General features: G+C 43.9%; 1 protein-coding gene across 1 annotated transcript in view; it reads right to left on the bottom strand.

Moving 5' to 3' along the window:
- Window positions 1-20828, bottom strand: part of bmpr2 (bone morphogenetic protein receptor type 2) — a 180420-nt gene that overhangs the window by 104147 nt on the left and 55445 nt on the right. The window lies entirely within an intron of this gene.

Raw genomic sequence — 20828 nt, 5'->3', positions numbered from 1 at the left:
GCTTGTGCTTGGCCCACCTGTAGAGGTCTGCATCCCCGCTCCTGTAGGATCTACCCCTGCAAGCGTCAAAATGCCTAAAGTCAAGTCAACGCTTTGTAAAAAACTGAACGATTTGGTGAGAGTGTACGGGAGTGATATATTCTCTACAGACAACTGTGTGCAGTTTTGCAAAGCAGGTGAGAAAGTAGTGAATCGTGAGAAAAAATATTTCGTCTCCCAGCATGTACAGACAGCTAAACACAAGTCGACGGCAGAGAAACTGAAGGTAGGAAATACGCAAGCTTATCTCCTCCCAACATTTACTGCTGGCTCCAGTCGCAAATCTGAGTTTTCAAGTGGTCTGTGCAAAGCATTCATTGACGCTGGAATTCCACTGTGGAAATAAGAAACAAATCTCTCAGAGGTTTTTTAGGGAAATACACAAAGGAACCTATACCGAGCGAGTCATCATTACAGAAAAATTATGTTGACAGCAACTTCAACATTGTTGTGCAGAAAATTAGAGATGAAGTTGCATGCATCAAAATATGGATCTCAATAGACGAGACAACCAATGCTGAGGGGAGATATGTTGCCAATGTGGTCAACGGTAAACTGGAGGCAGGTCAACCATCAAAGGAGTATTTCTTGACATTGGAAGTATTGGAGAAGTCAAAAAGCACAACTATTGCTCAGTTGTTTACATCTTCACTTGCTGTACTCTGTACTTAAAGTTTCTGGCAATGTAGGTAAAGACATACAAGGAAAATGTGAGGGAGATTTTAGCTAACAAAGATCTTGAAGAAGTACAAAACATAGCTAAATTTCTCAAAGGTAGTTGTAATGCACAAGATATCAACATGAATGTAGAGTATCCGCCATTTCCGCCACCTCCAACGTGACCCCACCACTCGCCACATCTTCCTATCTCCCCCTATGTCTGCCTTCCGCAAAGACCGCTCCCTCCGCAACTCCCTTGTCAATTCTTCCCTTCCCTCCCGTACCACCCCCTCCCCGGGCACTTTCCGTTGCAACCGCACGAAATGCAACACCTGTCCCTTCACCTCCCCCCTCGACTCCATTCAAGGACCCAAGCAGTCGTTCCAGGTGCGACAAAGGTTCACCTGTATCTCCTCCAACCTCATCTACTGCATCCGCTGCTCTAGATGTCAGCTGATTTACATCAGGGAGACTAAGCGGAGGTTGGGCGATCGTTTCGCCGAACACCTCCGCTCAGTCCGCAATAACCTACCTGAACTCCCGGTGGCTCAGCACTTCAACTCCCCCTCCCATTCCCAATCCGACCTCTCTGTCCTGGGTCTCCTCCATTGCCAGAGTGAGCAACACCGGAAATTGGAGGAACAGCACCTCATATTCTGCCTGGGTTGCTTGCGTCCAGATGGCATGAACGTTGAATTCTCCCAGTTTTGCTAGCCCTTGCTGTCTCCTCCCCTTCCTTAACCCTCAAGCTGTCTCCTCCCATCCCCCCGCCCTCGGGCTCCTCCTCCTCTCTTTTCCCTTCCTTCTCCCCCCCCCCACCCCCCATCAGTCTGAAGAAGGGTTTCGGCCCGAAACGTCGCCTATTTCCTTCGCTCCATAGATGCTGCTGCACCCGCTGAGTTTCTCCAGCATTTTTGTGTACCTTTGAATGTAGAGTTTGTAGCTTGTTTCAGGAATGCACCAGTGGCCTCAGCTGGGGTAGAAAGACGTTTTTCACAACTGAAGCATATTCTGTCTGACAGACGGCATAGTTTAACACCAGAATTTGAAAAAAATGCTAGTAGTTATGTGCAACCAGGCATTAATGTAGTATACCTTTATAATTATCATTTTTAACCACATTTTGGTGGTGGAAATACATGCCTTTTTCGTACCTTTTTTGTAATTTTATTAAGCCTTTTTGCCTGCCTATTTCAGAGATTTTTAGCGCCTAAACATCCTGGCTCTAATCATAACAATGCCGAGTTCAGTACCAGTCATGCCACATGGCCTTCGACCTCTATAAAGCCTGATATGGTAAACTATGACTGTGTTGCAACGCCTTCAGATTTAACCAGAATCTCCAGAATTCCCAGAAATTTATCTCATCTTAAATTTGATTCAAGATGCTTGCAGGTCATGATCCTAACCAGCATCCACAAATATATTGTTCAAAAGGGAACTGCAGATGCTGGAATATCGAAGGTACACAAAGTTTACTGCACCCGCTGAGTTCCTCCAGCAATTTTGTGTACCTTCCACAAATATATTACTTATTTGGCTGTGGCCTCAGCTGAATGGTACTGAGGTTTGGCCTCTCCTAGCCTGTCTGCCGGAAATGGAGATCAGAGCGGCATCTGAGGGAGGGGGCGCTGTCACACTGCACTTTAGTATGATGGTCACCACAACCAAAGTTGCAGTAACCAGATGACATTTACATTTGATCATATTCTAGCAAAATAAGAGGTTGAGTTTTATCCTCCATGTCTTCAAAAAAATAAGTCCTCTGCCAATCTGTAGAGCACTGCCCTGACAATGTTCACATGAGATTCTTGGAAGCATGAATCAGTTTTCTTGGGAACCAGCCATCAGCAAACACAGACATAATCAAAGAAGTTCATCATTATCTTCAATGTATTAGTGCAGCTTTTGATCAACTATGGGGAAAGGAGCAAAAATAAAGAAAAAAAGACTGCTGGAGGAACTCTAATTTCTCTGATCTTTTCTTGTTTCTAAATGGCTATCTCAACTGATCTATTCTTAAAACATTTGCCTGATAACAGAGGGGAGAAGAGCAAGTGGCCGGGGTGCGACTCATCCTTGATTACGCTGGTGGCCTTGCCGAGGCAGCTTGAGGTGTAAATTAAGTCAATGGAAGGGAGGTTTATGTGATGGTCTGGGCTGCATCCACAATTTTCTGCAATTTCTTGAGATCTTGGACGGAGCTGCTCCCAAACCATGCTGTGATGCATCCCGATAAAATGCTTTCCACAGCGCATCTGTAGAAGTTAGTGAGAGTTGTTGGGGACATGCTGAACTTCCAAAGCCTTCTAAGGAAGCTGAGGCATGGTGTGTTTTTTTGGCCATTGCTTCAATAAGTTCAATGAATGAATTTGCTGATGATGTATAGAATGTTCTTGAAGCTGGTATAAACTGGGGGTTAGCAGAACTTTGAATGTTGCTCAATAATTGCCAGTGGCACTTTATAGAACAACCATTGTAGTAAGGTAGCTGCTTTGGTGTCTGCCTACCACAGTAAAAACCATTGCCTCAAGAGAATGAAAGGGAACAGTGACAATAACAAAATTACAACCAGGGAGTGTAATAGAGTTCACAATTGGCTTTTATTTGCAGTGAGGTTTATTCTGAATTGGAACTGTATTTTTGGTTTAATTGGTAACCTTCATATCAATATCAAAGGCTTGTGGATTCAATACCTGTTCCTGAGATTTGAAGAGCGAAATTTGGGCTGAAATTCAAATGTAGTCCTGAGTGAGAAGTTCCTTTTTTTAAAATGAAATGGCTAAACCAAGGCACTTATTCATTTTTATGTGGTAATGTTTTGGAAAAGGGGGATTATACCCACTGCCCTGTCCATGAATTCTTAATCAACAAGCACAATGCAGATGGATGAATGGAACAACGGAAATTAGGACCAACTAGCTCAAATTATGAACAGGAGTTTCGTCTAAAGGCCACTTGCTCTTCTCCCCTCTGTTATCAGGCAACTGAACCATTTTACCAACAACTAGAGAGCAGTCCTGAACTACTATCTACCTCATTGGAGACCCTCGGACTATCTTCACTGGACTTTAGCTTGCACTAATGGTTATTCCCTTTATCATGTATTTGTACACTGTGGATAACTTGATTGTAATCATGCATTGTCTTTCCACTGACTGATTAGCATGCAACAAAAGCTTTTCACTGTACCCTGATGCACATGACAATAACGAAACTCAAACTCAATAGCAAGAATAATTATGGAGACCTTACTGTTACCTCAAGATTTGGAAAACTCCCACAATCTGGCATCTTTGTGGTCTGAATGGCTCATGCATTCCCAGAGCCATCAAAAATCTAAAACAAAACTATTTCAGGTTGACCTATTTTTGGTGAATTCATTCCAGCCAGGTAATTGTGATGTTAACCTTTTTGTTAATGTTTCCATTGTGATAGGGTATGTTTAGCAAGAAAATTGGAAGAATGATTGACCGCGAAGAAGGTTGTCCAAGGATACAGTAGGGCATAGATCAGCTGGAAAGTTGGTCAGAAGAGTGGCAGATTGAATTTCATCCAGAAAAGTGAGCTAATGCATTTCTGAAAGCAAAATTCTCATAGGACATGGAGTAAATAGCAGGGACCAGGGAGGGTTGATCTACAGAGGGACCTTGGAATGCAAATCAATGACTTCCTGAAAGTGGCAACACAGATGAAAAGGGTAGTAAAAAAAGGCATTTGGTATGCTTGCCATCATTGGTCGAGACATTGAATATAAGATTTGGGACATCATGTTGCAGCTGTACAAAACATTGGTTGGACTGCACTTGGACTATTGTGTACAGTTCTGATCACCAAACTGTGGAAAGTATGAGGTAGCAATAGATTACAGAAGAGATTCACCAGGATGATATCTGGACCGGAGAGCTAGGAGATTGGACAGACTGGGCTTATTCTCATCGGAACGTAGGTGGCAGAGGCTTCGATAGTCAGAATCATTTTTTCCCCAGGGAAGGGGAAATCGAAAACAAGAGGGCAGAGATTTAAGGTGAGGGAAGATAAATTTATAGAAGACTTGAGGGGTAAGTTACAGAGAAGATGGGGAAGGGTGGATAAGGCATGGGGAATGAAAAACACATTAATTAAACAAAAGAAACAGAGGGAAATCTTAACTGAAACAGAAACAGTTGTTCTAAGCTGGCCTTCCCGGTCAAGAACTGGCAGTGAATGGAACAGTAAATGAAAATAAAAAAAGCACTTGCTGGAAATATGAAATTTAAAAAAAGATTAGTACGGGTGTCAGGGGTTATGAGGGGGCAGGAGAGTGGGGTTGAGAGGGAGAGATAGATCAGGATAGACCTGATGGGCCAAATGGCCTAATTCTGCTCCTAAAGATTAAAAAGAAAAACTGAAGCACCCAGGCTAAGCAGCATCTGTGAAATAGATAGTGTTAAATGAAACATTGTAGACACTAGGCAATGCAGATGTTGGAACACTCAGACTGCTGGAGGTACTCGTGCAACGTTTAAGCAACAATTAGACAGGTACATGGATAGGACAGGTTTCGAGGGAAATGGGCCAAACACAGGCAGGTGAGACTGGTGTGGATGGGACATGTTGGTTGGTGTGGGCAAATTGGCCCAAAAGGCCTGTTTTCACGCCTTATGACCATGATAACTCAGCGAGTCAGGAAGAATCTGAAAAAAAAAGAAAAGGTGCGTTTTGGGTCAAGAACAAACTTTATACTAATGGAATGGAGGGAGGTAGTTGGTAGGGAATAGGTGTTAAGTAGATTCAGGTGAGGAGGTTGAATCAGGCAGGGGAGAAATAATTGAACATTGGCCATTTGGACAAAGCCGATAGTCATGTAAATATTTTATAATGGTCTGGATCCTCATGATCAAGGGTATCTGAAGGAAAAAAAAAATCAAAATGCTCATTTTAATTTTGTTTAAATTCTGTGCTGGCAAAAGGGGAAATAGCTAAGCAAATACAACCTTTGCTGTTAAAAAAAATGCAGGTGCTGGCATAAAAATCTACATTCAAAAGGATTCAAATTGCTGATATAACTCTAGAAGGTCAGGCAGCATCTCCTGAGAACATGGATAGGTGACGTTTTGGGTCGAGCCCCTTCTTCAGAATCTATATTATTGTTTATATGAAAAGATGAAGCTATGCACAAAATTAGAATCAACTGGATGTTGAACTCTCAGTCTCTGAACGATCTTCAAAAAGACTCCCCCACCACAAAACCACAATGGCTGCAGAACTTCCTCTTGTGGTCTGCTGCCAAATAATCAGTAGTGAAAGAAGCACCCGGTGATTAAAATGCCCAGCCTAGTTTTAAAGAGGTTTGAGAATGTTAGATATTTTGATATGTTTTAAATATATTTAAAAAAATCTCTTCCAGTTTCCAATCAGGATTTTGAGGATTTTGGAAGGTAAAATTCAGATACTACCTATCTGCAAAATCCTCAAATGACATTTTTGAACTGTGAGCGTTGAAAGCAATTGAACAGCTAGATATCTGATTCGGAAAAAAAGACTGATCATTCATTAGGTGTCCTTGAGACTCTTGAAAGGCGCCCATAAATAAAATTTATTATATTATTATTATTATTAGCATCTCTAAAAATGACACATTCCAAAGTGCTTTATAGCTGCAATCAAAATAATATTTTTCAAGTATAAGTAACATTACGAACTACAGGTGCACAACCTTTTATCCGAAGATCCAAATAACGAAAACCTCCGAATAGCGGACATTTTTTCGGTCCTTGAAGAAAGGTCCTTGAAAACGTTCACCGAGGGCGGCCCGCAGAGGTGACAGCGGAATCTCCGGTCGGTCCTCGAAGAAAGGGGAACTAAATCTCCATTCATAAAAGAGAAGGTGAGGGTATATTGCGCGGGAGGGTTAATAATTGACAATATGCTGCTGCCTGCCCGCTGAGTTAAAAAGTTCCCACGGTAGACTCACGATACACAGTGTATCGTGAGTCTTGCGTGGGAACTTTTTAACTCAGCGGGCAGGCAGCAGCAGATTGTCGCTCTCTTCAGTTTCACCCCACCTACACCCCTCTGCTTCCCGGCCATGTGTGTGACCCCTTCCCTCCCCTCTCCAGCTCCCCGCTCATTGCACCGGCGCGGGGGCTTTGCACTGTCTTCACGTCGGCGATGACAGCAGGTCAGTGCCACTCACCGGAGACGTCAGGACCAACGGGACACCGACCCCCAGGCCCACTGCAAGCACGGAGATCCCAGAGACCCACAGCCAGCAGCAGCCCAGCCCCGTTCCAACTCCAGAGGAAAACTGCAAACTGGCCGGAGACGTCAGGACCACCAGAAGCCATTCCCGGAGCTGCGCCCCCTCATCGGGACACCGACCTCCAGGCCCACTGCAAGCATGGAGATCCCAGAGACCCACAGCAGCCCAGCCCAGCCCCGCTCCAACTACAGAGGAACCTGGGTTGTGGATGACGGGGCGCAGCTCGGAGCGTCGTAGGGGCCCATCGGGGAGCGGGTTCCTGTTGGTCCTGACGTCTCCGGCCACCTGCCATCCTCCGGGAACTGTACCGCCCTTGCAGGAGAGTGGGGTTGTTTGCAGTTGCAGAGGGAGGGGGCAAGGGCGGTACAGTTCCCAGTCTCAGCTCCAGTCCAGGGGGGTGGCCGGAGACGTCAGGACCAACGGGACACCGACCCCCAGGCCCACTGCAAGCACGGAGATCCCAGAGACCCACAGCCAGCAGCAACTCCAGCCCAGCCCCGCTCCAATTCCAGAGGAACACGTAGGGGCAGAAGCTGATGGTGTGCAAGGTACGTCTTGTTCTTGGGGTGGCGGATGAGGGGGCGCAGCTCGGGCTGTGGGCAAACTGCCACTTGTCGCCGTAGCGGCCCATCGGGGAGCGGATTCCTCTGGAGTTGGAGGGGGAGGGGGGTATTGTGCTGTTTGATCGCCCCCTGCTATCCCAGGGACAGGGAGACACAGCGGCTTTTTAGACTGGTGGGCAATCACTTCCAAAGTTCTGCCCACACAGTCAGTACACCTCTCCTACACTGCATTTCATACAAACATTTATTCTGCAAGAAAAAACGACATTGAAGACTCAAACTCGCGACCGAGTAACTGCCGGGATCAAGGCGCAAACTCGCGACCTTGCGGATATGAGCCGAGCACTCTACCACTGAGCCAGCCATTAAAATCTACGCTAAAAATTTTCCATTCCGAAGGCCGACAAATTCTGAATTACGAAAAGTGTCTGGTCCCAAGGCTTTCGGATAAAAGGTTGTGCACCTGTACTGCAAAAACATAGCATCCAGCTTACACCCAACAGATCGAAAAATCAGTAATGGCCACATACAGGTGACCTCAGTTTACGAATACCCAACATGGCAAGTATTTGGGAAATAAGGTGGAAGAATATTATTCTGGCTGGAGATGGGCGGCCAGTGATGTTCTACTGGGATTAGTGCTGGAGCCTTTTGTTTGTGATAAATGATGTGGACTTCAATGTAGAAACAAGAAAATGCAGATGGTGGCTTACACAAAAGGACACAAGTTGCTGGAGTAACTAAGTGGGTCAAGCAGCATCTCTGGATAACATGGACAGGTAATGTTTCAGGTCGGGACCCTTCTTCAGACTAATTATGGGGGGGCAGGGGGGTAGAGCTGGAAGAGAGGTGAGGCAGGGAAAAGCAAAGCATTGCAAGCAATAGGTGGACACAGGAAAGTATTTTTTTATTGATAGACAGATGGTTGGCACAAAGGCTGGAAGTTCGACCAAAAGATGTGAGGCACAGTCAGATTGAGGAGTTGTAAATAGTGAAGCCAGAGGAGGGAATGTGGGAGGGGGAAGGAGAGAAATAGGTGTGAGTTCAGGTGGGAAACAGGGAGGGAAGATGTGGGGGTGAAAGCAGATGGGGAGGGGATTGAGGGTTGTTAGATGTTACATAAAATTGTTCATACAGTTAGGTTGTAAGCTACGCAAAGGGAGTACGAGGTGCTGTTCCTCCAGTTTGCACGTGGCCTCACTTCACTCTGCCAATGGTCACCGAGTCTATACTTGGTTTCACTGGATGCAGTAGATGAGGTTAGAGGAGGTGTGCGTGAACCTGTCTCACCTGGAAGGACTGCTGGGATCTCTGGATGGAGGCAAGAGAGAGGTATAGGGACAGGTGTTACATCTCCTGCGGTTACAGAGGAAAGTACCTGGGGAAGGACTGGTTTAGGTGGGAAGGGATGAGTGAACCAAAGAGTTGCAGAGGGAATGGTCTCTGCGCTGGGGTGGAAAGGGATGAAGATAAGATGATGTTCTGGTGGCGAGATCACTTTGGAGGCGACAGCAATGTCGGAGGATGATATGTTGGATACAGTAGTGAGATGTTGCACTTTCGAAGGTTGTAAAAGGGAAGGTACAGAGTTAATGGCAGGATCCATAACAGCACTGATAAACAGAGGGATCTTAAGAGTCCAAGTCCATAGCTTCTTAAGAGTAGCAACATAAGTAGATAGTGTGGTATGTTTCTCTTCATCGGTCAAAGCATTGAGTGGAAAGTGATGTTGCAGTTTTATAAAATGTTGCTTTGGCCGTATTTAAATTTTTAGATACACCGAGGATAGCCTGGACTGTCAGTCCCGCCATCCCAGGAATTAACCTGGTGAACCTATACTGCACTCCCTTCGCAGCACAGGAGAACGGTGAGTGAGCTGGCGAAAAATCATAGCACTATCTCATACCATTTTTGCGCAAACAGAAAAACCGCGTAAACCGGAAGATACAAGATCTGAGTTTTAGTTATGTACTAGACCAAGTGCAGACCCGTTGGGTCTGCTCCCCCAACGCACCCGTTCCCTACCCGTAGCCCCCACGGGAGACGTGGTCCTCCAACTCAAGCCGTTCCCGAACATAAGATTCCAGCACTCAGCAGTGCGGCTGTTTTTAAATGGCGTCTTTGAGGCGAGAGGCGGGCGCCAGCAGCCGTTATGGTCGCTGGCCAGCAGGAGGCGACAAAATGAGTGAGTGGGGGGGAGAAGGATTTTATTAAAAATGTGTACATAAACAGGACGAAATTTAATCAGGAGTGGATACTTGGAATGAAAAGTGAAATCTCTACCGAAATGGAAAAAATCTCGGCGTTTCTGCATCTGGTGTTGGTGTAGCAACGAATCAAAGGCTGGCACCCACAAGACAGGCAGAAACACACACACACACACACACAAACACACACACACACAGTTTTAAATATAGATAGATAGATAGATGTGCAATGCAAGTAATGGGTGCCCAAAATATTTTATATTATGCCTTCACATCATAAAACAACAGTACATGTATTGAACACAGAATGCTGGACTAATTCAGGAGTCAGGAAGCGTCGCTGGAGGATATAGATAGGCAATGATTCTGGTTGGGACCCATCTTCAGACTCCGACCCAAAACATCGCCTATGCATGTTGTACAGAGGTGTTACATATCCCATTGAGTTACTCCAGCACATTTTTTCCTACACAAAATTCCAGCATCTGCAGTTCCTGGTGTCTATTTTTTTAGTATATATATTTATTGCATTAGTCAGTTTAAGTTCTTTTCCAGTCCATCCTTGTTTCCAATGCTGTGTATTTATCCCCGTAGATTTCATGGTTATAATGAAAGATGTGCAAGTTAATGGTTCATTGGCTGTTAGTGGTGAGTAGTAGAATCTGAGGAGAGATGGTGCAGAGAATGTGGGGAGAATTAAAAAAAATTGGTTAATGTATGATTAGTGTAAATGGGTAGTTGAAGGTCAGCATATGTTCAATGAGCCGTAGGGCCTGTTTCAGCATTGTAACTCTCGGACTTTAAGGATAAATGGGTATTGAAGGCCATCCCAAAAGAGGTTCTCTAGGCTAGTTCTTGGCATAAGACTTATCACGAGTAGCTACAGAAACTATCTACATTCTTTGGAAATAATATTCGAAGAAGAATGGTTGTTGATCTTATTGAAACACCCATGATCCCAGGGAGGGCATTGGAGGGTAGATGTTGAGAAGCTTCTATTCGTAGGAGAACCTCAAACAAGGGAACATGGTCTTTAAAATAGATGTGCATAGGAACTTCTCAAATATGGTGGTGAATCACTGAATTTTTCTGTTCTGGGGAACTGTGGAGGCTAAATCATAGAAACATAGAAAATAGGTGCAGGAGTAGGCCATTCGGCCCTTCGAACCTGCACCGCCATTCAATATGATCATGGCTGATCATCCAACTCAGTTTCCTGTACCTGCTTTCTCTCCATACCCATTGATCCCTTTAGCCACAAGGGCCACATCTAACTCCCTCTTAAATATAGCCAGTGAACTGGCCTCAACTACCTTCTGTGGCAGAGAATTCCAGAGATTCACCACTCTCTGTGTGAAAAATGTTTTTCTCATCTCGGTCCTAAATGATTTCCCCCTTTTCCTTAAACTGTGACCCCTTGTTCTGGATTTCCCCAACATCGGGAACAATCTTCCTGCATCTAGCCTGTCCAACCCCTTAAGAATTTTGTAAGTTTTTATAAGATCCCCCCTCAATCTTCTAAATTCTAGCGAGTACAAGCCGTGTCTAACCAGTCTTTCTTCATATGAAAGTCCTGACATCCCAGGAATCAGTCTGGTGAACCTTCTCTGTACTCCCTCTATGGCAAGAATGTCCTTCCTCAGATTAGGAGACCAAAACTGTACACAATACTCCAGGTGTGGTCTCACCAAGACCCTGTACAACTGCAGTAGAACCTCCCTGCTCCTATACTCAAATCCTTTTGCTATGAATGCTAACATACCATTCGCTTTCATTTGAGGCAATTAAAGAAGCGGTAGGGAATTGAAGGCTATGGGGAACTGACACAGAAGAGACAATGCCTGTAACAGATATTAATGCGTAGTAGGTCTGTGTGGCCTATTCCAGCCAGTTTTAACTAAATAGGTTGAACCCAGCACACTGATGCAATCATAAAGAAGGCATATCAATGCCTCTACTTCCTGAGAAGATTACAGAGAGTCGTTATGTCAAGTAGGCTTCTCTTGAATTTCTATAGGTGCACAGTAGAGAGCATACTGACTGGCTGCATCGTGGCCTGGTTCAGCAATTTGAACGTCCAGGAGCGGAAAAGACTGCAAAATGTTGTGACCACTGCCCAGTCCATCACCGGCTCTGACCTCTCCACCATTGAAGGGATCTATCGAAGTCACAGCCTCAAAAAGGCAGCCAATATCATTAAAGACCCTCAGCATGCTGGCCACACACTCATTTCACCGTTGCCATCGGGAAGAAGAATACAGGGGCCTGAAATCTGTAACGACCAGGTTCAGGAACAGCTTCCTCCCTACAGCCATCAGGTTATTAAACACGACAGCAAATAAGCTCTGAACTATAACATACATTACACTATATTTGTTTATTTATTAAGTATGTGTGAATGTGTATACCTGTATATACACACAACTTCCCCCCCCCCCCCTGTTGTGTACTATGTTTACATGTTCTGTTGTGCTGCAGCAAGTAAGAATTTCATTGTCCTATCTGGGACATATGACAATAAAACACTCTTGACTCTTGATTCGGTTATTGCATCTAATCCCACTGCCAGGCACAGCATCACAGGAACGGCATTATAGCCAATTACATGCTACTGAATAATGAGCGCTAAGCATAAATGTAAATATTGGATGAGGGGAGTCTGGAACCTTTAAGTAAATTGGGATTTTAGAAACTTAACCACAGCAGTTCCCATGCAAGCATCTTTGTTATCCTGTCTAAAAAAAATTACCGTATTTCCCGGCAATGAAGACGCTATTTCTTACCCTAAAATAAGGCCCGAAAATGTACCTGCATCTTGGAGGCTAGATTGTTAGCCAAGAAAGATAGACTTGGGCCAAATCGCTTTTAAAACATGGGGGGGACACAATGGCGCCTAACACAGGGGTCGGCAACCTATGGCCCGGATCCGACCCGTAACCCAAACTCACCCGGCCCGCAGACGTTTTTTTTTTCTCTATTAGTTTTCGCGACCTGGGAACTGCAGCCAGTCCCGGGGCACGCAGGTGACCTGGGCGCTACAGCCAGTCCCAGGGCAGGCGAGCTGACCTGGGCGCTACAGCCAGTCCCGTGGCACGCAGGTGACCTGGGCTCTACTGCCAGACCCGGGGCAGGCGAGCTGACCTGGGAACTGCAGCCATTCGCGGGGCACGCAGCCGACCTGGGTGTCACAGCCAGACCGGGGGCAAGCGAGCCGACCTGGGCGCTACAGCCAGTCCCGTGACATGCAGCCGACCTGGGAGCTGCAGCCAGACCTGGGGCAAATGAGCCGAACTAGGTGCCTGGGGCAAACGAGCCCACCTGGGCCCAACAGCCAGACCTGGGCTCCCTCTGTCTCTCTCTCCCCGTTATGTGATCTCCCTGAGCCAGGAAGTCCCGGACCCTCAGACCTGAGCCGCACAGGGCATTGTGGGACAGGCGAAGATGGAGGCTCCCCGGTCCAGATTGCCTCTTTTAAGGAGTTTCACATCTTCCTTTCTACTGTCTAAACTAAACCCTTGATCCTGTCCCGCCAGCTACTCAAAATGGGGGTGCATCTTCGACGCAGATGCGTCTTCATTGCTGGGAAATACGGTACTTTGTTGCTCTAAATTGTTTAACAAGTCACTTTCTTAAACAAATATTCCTAATCATTTTATAGGCGATGGTGTAAACTGAGCCACAAATGCACAGTGCTTTGGTTGGGTAACGGGTCAATATTGAAACAGATCCCTCACCAAGCATGTCACAAAACTCATGTTTGATTGAAAATGGGAGTGGATGTCAGGTGTAGACTTAACTTGGAACAACTGGAATACTCCAAATAGTTAAATGTCTCATTTATTGGTTCATCAACTGAGAACCCTCTTTTTTTGTGCATATGCGTGTCACTATGTAAGATCATAACTGCCGGTATATGCATTTAATGTTCACATTCCTGCTTTGCAAAAGCATCAGATTCACTTACTGGAGTCAATATTGACATTGAACCATTACAAAATATGCAGTAAAACCCAAATACTGAACTAAAAGCACAAGATTGTCTCTAATGCGAGGTGAATTGCTAACCTTTGTTAGCAATAGGGGCTGGTTCAAAAAAAATTGCACAGGTAATTATAACAATAAATGTTTTGAATCATTTGAATATCTAAAACTAGCATAGGTACAAGAAACCAATGTATGCTTTAAACAAAATGAGTTAATCCTGACCAGTATTCTATTGTAAAATATATAGAACGGAATACAAAGAATTATTATAACACAGCAAAATACAATTTCCCCTACTCTTCTTTTAATGTAGCTATAGAACCCTTTAAATATCTATCATGCTATTTTAATCATTGGCAGAATTTTATCAATTTTCCCATTATACCTACTCCAATGCACCCTTCAACTTCCCCTACTCCCTATTGTAGTTGGCCACTAGGGGCGCCGCATGATGGCAGCCTCTGCCTACAGTCAGTCTGTTTTTCCATCTTTTTTTAATTTTTAGTCTGTTTAAAAAGTATGTTGTTGAGGTTTCTTTAGTATTTCTATGTGGGGGTTGTGGGTAGGGTAAGGGGGAAACCGTTTCCCAGTCACTTCCTGGCGAGGATGCGACTATTCTCCGAGTCGCGTCCTCCCCCACTCTTCGCGGCCTACCAACTGGATTGGCGCGGCCTTTCCTGCCGGAGACCGGACCAGAGCTTCAGTTGCGACGCAGCACTGGATTCATCGCGGAGCGGGCGATGCCTTACCTGGGATCGCCTTTTGAAGCTCCAGAGTGTTGGGCCTGCTGACGTGGATTAAACTGCGAGAGGCATAATGGAAGTCGGACTCTTATTTCCAAAACGGTGGAGGTTTCGCTCCGTTGCGTACTGCACGTCAGTCCATTGGATTTTGTAGGAGTGGTATACCTTAACCTTCTACGATCTTTGCTCACAACTGAGCAGCCAAATACTAATGCAACTCAATTTACAAATTTGCAGATGACACCACCGTGGTGGGCCAGATATCAAATAATAACGCGACAGTGTACAGGAAGGAGACCGAGAACCTCGTAGCCTGGTGCCAAAACAACAACCTCTCCTGCAATGTCGAAGAGGAAAAGGAGATTGTGATTGACTTGAGGAAGTGAAGATGGTGCCGAAGTAGAGGTTCCTAGGAGTAAATATCATCAGCAACCTGTCCTGGACTAGCCATATTGAAACAATGGCCTAGAAAGCACACCAACATCTTTACCTTCTCCTTTTTCATAAACAGCCTCTCAAAATACTTCTTGATGGTGGATGTCAAGGCCACTGGATGTTAGTCTTTAAGACAAGAGATCTTGTTTGTCTTTGATCTACATGATGGTGGTCTACAGGTATCTGTGTCAATGCCTCAGGACTCCAGCTTTCCCCTCCTAGCATCCTTAATGGCTCAGCGAAGGTTGTACATATATTTCTTGTACCATTCAGGATCATTTGACTTGAATGCTGCAGACCTGGACTTCACCTGGGAGCGGACGTCGCACCACTTCTCACAACAGTCCTCCCTCTCTACCGTTAGCTCTACACCAGGCTGAAGAAACCATTTAAACCCGATTTAAACCAGCACCTACAGTTCCTTCCTACACAGTCTGATGAAAGGACCTGATCCAAAACATCATCTGTCCGTTCTCTCCACAGATGCTGTCTGATCCACTGAGTTCCTCCAGCAATTTGTTTTTTGCACACTAATTATGTTTCTCTTTTCTGATTGACTAATTGAGTGTATCCAACATTTTCTAGTTTTATTTCAGATTTACAACTTACAGCGTAAGTTGCAACTTTTTATAGCAACCTATTGACAGCGCAACTTTTTAAGTTTGCGCTGTCAATAACTCATTAACAGGTTATGAGTAATTTCTACTAAATAGCACTGTTATCGATAGCTTCCATCCCCTTGATGATGATTGAGAATAACTAAGTGGGCACCAATGACCGGAACTGCAGTTTTCCTACTTAATGCAACCTAGATATACTGGATTTTCCATACAGATGGCTTTATATCTGTCTTGCAACTATATTAGATAGAACAGCTTGTTTAGAGATGCAACTAGTACATACATTTTTGCATTAACCATATAACCATATAACAATTACAGCACGGAAACAGGCCATCTCGACCCTTCTAGTCCGTGCCGAACACGTATTCTTCCCTAGTCCTATATACCTGCGCTCAGACCATGACCCTCCATTCCTTTCCCGTCCATATAACTATCCAATTTATTTTTAAATGATAAAAACGAACCTGCCTCCACCACCTTCACTGGAAGCTCATTCCACACAGCCACCACTCTCTGAGTAAAGAAGTTCCCCCTCATGTAACCCCTAAACTTCTGTCCCTTAATTCTCAAGTCATGTCCCCTTGTTTGAATCTTCCCTACTCTCAGTGGGAAAAGCTTATCCACGTCAACTCTGTCTATCCCTCTCATCATTTTAAAGACCTCTATCAAGTCCCCCCTTAACCTTCTGCGCTCCAAAGAATGAAGCCCTAACTTGTTCAACCTTTCTCTGTAACTTAGTTGCTGAAACCCAGGCAACATTCTAGTAAATCTCCTCTGTACTCTCTCTATTTTGTTGACATCCTTCCTATAATTAGGCGACCAAAATTGTACCCCATACTCCAGAATTGGCCTCACCAATGCCTTGTACAATTTTAACATTACATCCCAACTTCTATACTCGATGCTCTGATTTATAAAGGCCAGCACACCAAAAGCTTTCTTTACCACCCTATCTACATGAGATTCCACTTTCAGGGAACTGTGCACAGTTATTCCCAGATCCCTCTGTTCACCTGCATTCTTCAATTCCCTACCATTTACCATGTACGTCCTATTTTGATTTGTCCTGCCAAGATGTAGCACCTCACACTTATCAGCATTAAACTCCATCTGCCATCTTTCAGTCCACTCTTCCAACTGGCATAAATCTCTCTGTAGACTGTGAAAATCTACTTCATTATCCACAACCCCACCTATCTTAGTATCATCTGCATACTTACTAATCCAATTTACCACACCATCATCCAGATAATTGATGTACATGACAAACAACAGTGGACCCAACACAGATCCCTGTGGCACCCCACTAGTCACTGGCCTCCAACCTGACAAACAACCATCCACCATTACTCTCTGGCATCTCCCATTCAGCCACTGTTGAATCCATTTTGCTACTCCACCATTAATACCCAACCATTGAACCTTCTTAACCAACCTTCCATGAGGAACCTTGTCAAAGGCCTTACTGAAGTCCATATATACAACATCCACTGCTTTACCCTCATCAATTTCCCGAGTAACCTCTTCAAAAAATTCAAGAAGATTAGTCAAACATGACCTTCCAGGCACAAATCCATGTTGACTGTTCCTAATCAGACCCTGTTTATCCAGATGCTTATATATATTATCTCTAAGTATCCTTTCCATTAATTTGCCCACCACTGACATCAAACTAACAGGTCTATAATTGCTAGGTTTACTCTTAGACCCCTTTTTAAACAATGGAACAACATGCGCAGTACGCCAATCCTCCGGCACTATTCCCGTTTCTAATGACATTTGAAATATTTCTGTCATAGCCCCTGCTATTTCTACACTAACTTCCCTCAATGTCCTAGGGAATATCCTGTCCGGACCTGGAGACTTATCCACTTTTATATTTCTCAAACTGGTACATCACAAGTTTAGAGACAATAGAACTCCTATCCTTGCGGAAATTTTCCATTTCCCTTCCCCTAAAATACACTACAAATTAGATTCCAACTTAGAAATTGCATGTCTACACACAAATCTTCATGATTAGATTCTAGCCATTCTCAAGAATTTAGTTTATACAAGCATTACTTCAACTCCTTGATTTGTTTCTTAAATATGTGGTCTAATGACAGTGAGCCCTTTTACAATCATGTAACGCAGGTGACAGTGATATGGCTATATTCAAGGATATCTCTGGTTGTCACAGGTAGTCCTACTTTCCAAGGTTCTGTTGTCTTTATGTTGTGGTATGTTAGTTTTTTTTTTATACACCCTGTGGAGTATTGTGTCACTTCAAATCGCTTTAAAAGCAAACCACGTATTACTAGAAAGAGACCAGATCCAGGAGATATGCAAGGTTTGCTTGGCGAAGGGTATGTCTACATAATGGATCCTTAACACAACCACGACAATCAATTTAACCAATTGCCATCTCACAACTATCAGAATTAGTGAATTACATTTTCTCTGAAGATAATAATTCGGGACCACAGCCATTTTATATCAAAAATACATGCGAGAGGACAAGCTCAGATTTGGTGACAATATTTTTGTAGTCAAAATACCCACACGAGAATAAATACTTGCACACGGTATCATTAAGTGAAGTAAATTGGAGCAAAATAAATTATAAAGTCATGTAACACGCTCCCACGGTGTAGAGACAAATGAAATGAAATGTCAGTGAATGACTTTGGCCCCTGCACCAGTTCTCAAAGATTGGATTACAGTACATGTGGATGCAATGTAATAATTTGTATTCAAGAGTGACAGAGGAACATTGCTTTACTAGCTGATTCTGTTAGCTCTGCTCTGAAAATAGCTGCAATTATTTCAATCTAGTGCTCTTTGTTACATTATGCTGTTAATTGATACCAGTGAATAGTAGCTGTTATGGAGCAATATAAACTTCTGAACATTATAAAAACACATTCTTATCACAGAGCTCAATTACACTTTATTTTTGGTTAATTGAAGTTCAGGGACTCAAGTTTTTGCTTATCATTCTGGCACCAAATAATCACTGCACTCTTCAGCTATGAGCACTCTGAAGGTTAGGATGCTCAATGAAATCCAGATAAGCACAGTACAAATTGAAGCCAAATATCTCAATCCTCCTTCAGACAAAATTCTGCTACTAAACAGAGTACAAAAAAAAACACAGACCGCACTCGCTTCCTTCCCCCTCCCCCCCAACCACTGTGTGCAATGCAGTGGCTAGAAACAACAGCATGCCCCATAACTACACAAAGGCAATCTATTTTAAAGTCATCAGCAATGTCCAGCAGAAGGGCACACGATTGCAGCAAACCAAGTATTTAATTTGTCCATGGCTGATAAAATCTTGACCAACGGAAGCATGTATCAGAACAAAAAGAAGCAACTCTACCCACTCATTATTTTCTTAGAGCAATAGACAGAAACTGTGCAGTTAGTGAGATTTCTTAATACACACTCTCTGTTAGAAGCAAGGACTTGGAATGTCATCAACCTAATATGTATATCCTCAGAAATGAAAAGCTACCAAATAAACCAAATAAGCCACCAAATAAAATGCAGGTTGGCATCCAACGCAACAGGAACAATGGTGATAGTGTGATCCAAATATCCAAAGTAATTCTGGCAAAGGGTCTTTGACATGAAATGCTGATTCGGTTTCGTTTTCCACAATTTCTGCCTGCCCTGCTGAATGTTTCCGGCATTTTCTGATTTGATTTGAATTTCCAGCATCTGCATATTTTTTTTTTGCTTTCCTACAACTAGCCTTCAGAAAAAACATAACCATATAACAATTACAGCACGGAAACAGGCCATCTCGGCCCTTCTAGTCCGTGCCGAACACTTACTCTCACCTACTCCCATCTACCTGCACTCAGACCATAACCCTCCATTCCTTAGCCGTCCATATACCTATCCAATTTATTTTCAAATGATAAAATCAAACCTGCCTCCACCACTTCCACTGGAAGCTCATTCCACACAGCTACCACTCTGAGTAAAGAAGTTCCCCCTCATGTTATCCCTAAACTTATGTCCCTTATAAATTTGTCCCATATAAATAAATAACATAAATAACGGAAAATAGCTAAAGAGAATTTATGTGCATTAAGGGAAAAGGGGGAATGGGACAGTGGTGCAGTGGTAGAGTTGGTGCCTTACAACACCAGAGACCCGGGTTCAATCCTGACCACAGGAGCTATCTGTATGGAGTTTGTACGTTCTCCCTATGACAGTGTGGGTTTTCTCCGAGGGTTCCGGTTTCCTCCTAAACTCCAAAGATGTACAGGTTTTTTAGGCTAATTGGCTTTAGTAAAAAATTGCAAATTGTCCCTAGTGATAGTGTTAGTGTACAGGATGATCGCTGATCGGCATGGATTCAGCGGGCCAAAGAGCTTGTTTCTTGATGAGGCTCGTTTCAGGTGAGACTTGTGCAGATGGGGCATGTTGGTTGGAGATGGCAAGTTGGGCCAAGTTTCCACACTGTATTACTCCATGATTCGTTAACACAGTAAAGAAATTGTGTGCTTATCTACTTCATTCTTTAATGACAGAATATTTATTGTGTTGCTCCAAAAACGCACTCGACAAATAATTAGAAATACAGTTCCCACTTTTAAAATTTGAAAAGAACCTTCATACTTCGTCGGTAGCAAAAAAAGCCAACACAATGCTAACATTTATTTTGAGAGGGCTTGTATTCAAAAACAGGGATTTAATGCTGAGGCTCTACATGGCGCTGGTAAGGCCATATTTGGAATATTGTGAGCAATTTTGGGGTCCATATCTGAGGAAGGATGTGCTGGCTCTGGAGAGGGTCTAGAGGAGGTTTACAAGAATGATCCCAGAAATGAGTAGATTAACATATGATGAGCGTTTGACTGCATTGGGGCTGTACGCGCTGTAGTTTAGAAGAATGAGGGGGGGACCTCATTGAAACATACACATAATGAAAGGCTTGGATAGAGTGGAAATGGAGAGGAAGTTTCCACTAGTTTGTGAGTCTAGGACTAGAGGTCATAACCTCAGGATGAAAGGATGTTCCTTTGGGAAGGAGATGAGGAGCATGGTGAATCTGTGAAATTCTTTGCCACAGAAGGCTGTGGAGGCCAAGTCAGTGGATATTTTCAAGGAAGAGATAGATAGATTCTTGATTAATACGGGTGTCAGAGGTTATGGGGAGAAGGCAGGAAAATGGGGTTCGGAGGGAGAGATAGATCAGCCATGATTGAATTGTGGAGTAGACTTGATGGGCCGAATGACCTAATCCTGCTCCTATCTCGTATGATCTTACTTTGCAGCCCCCAAAAAAAGTTCAAATTCAAATTTGCACAGGGAACAGCAATGCGGCAGACGAT

The sequence above is a fragment of the Amblyraja radiata genome, chromosome 7, assembly GCF_010909765.2.
Source record: "Amblyraja radiata isolate CabotCenter1 chromosome 7, sAmbRad1.1.pri, whole genome shotgun sequence".
NCBI lineage: Eukaryota > Metazoa > Chordata > Chondrichthyes > Rajiformes > Rajidae > Amblyraja > Amblyraja radiata.
Note: the sequence above shows the minus strand (reverse complement) of the source record. Positions and strands in the feature narration are given on the sequence as shown.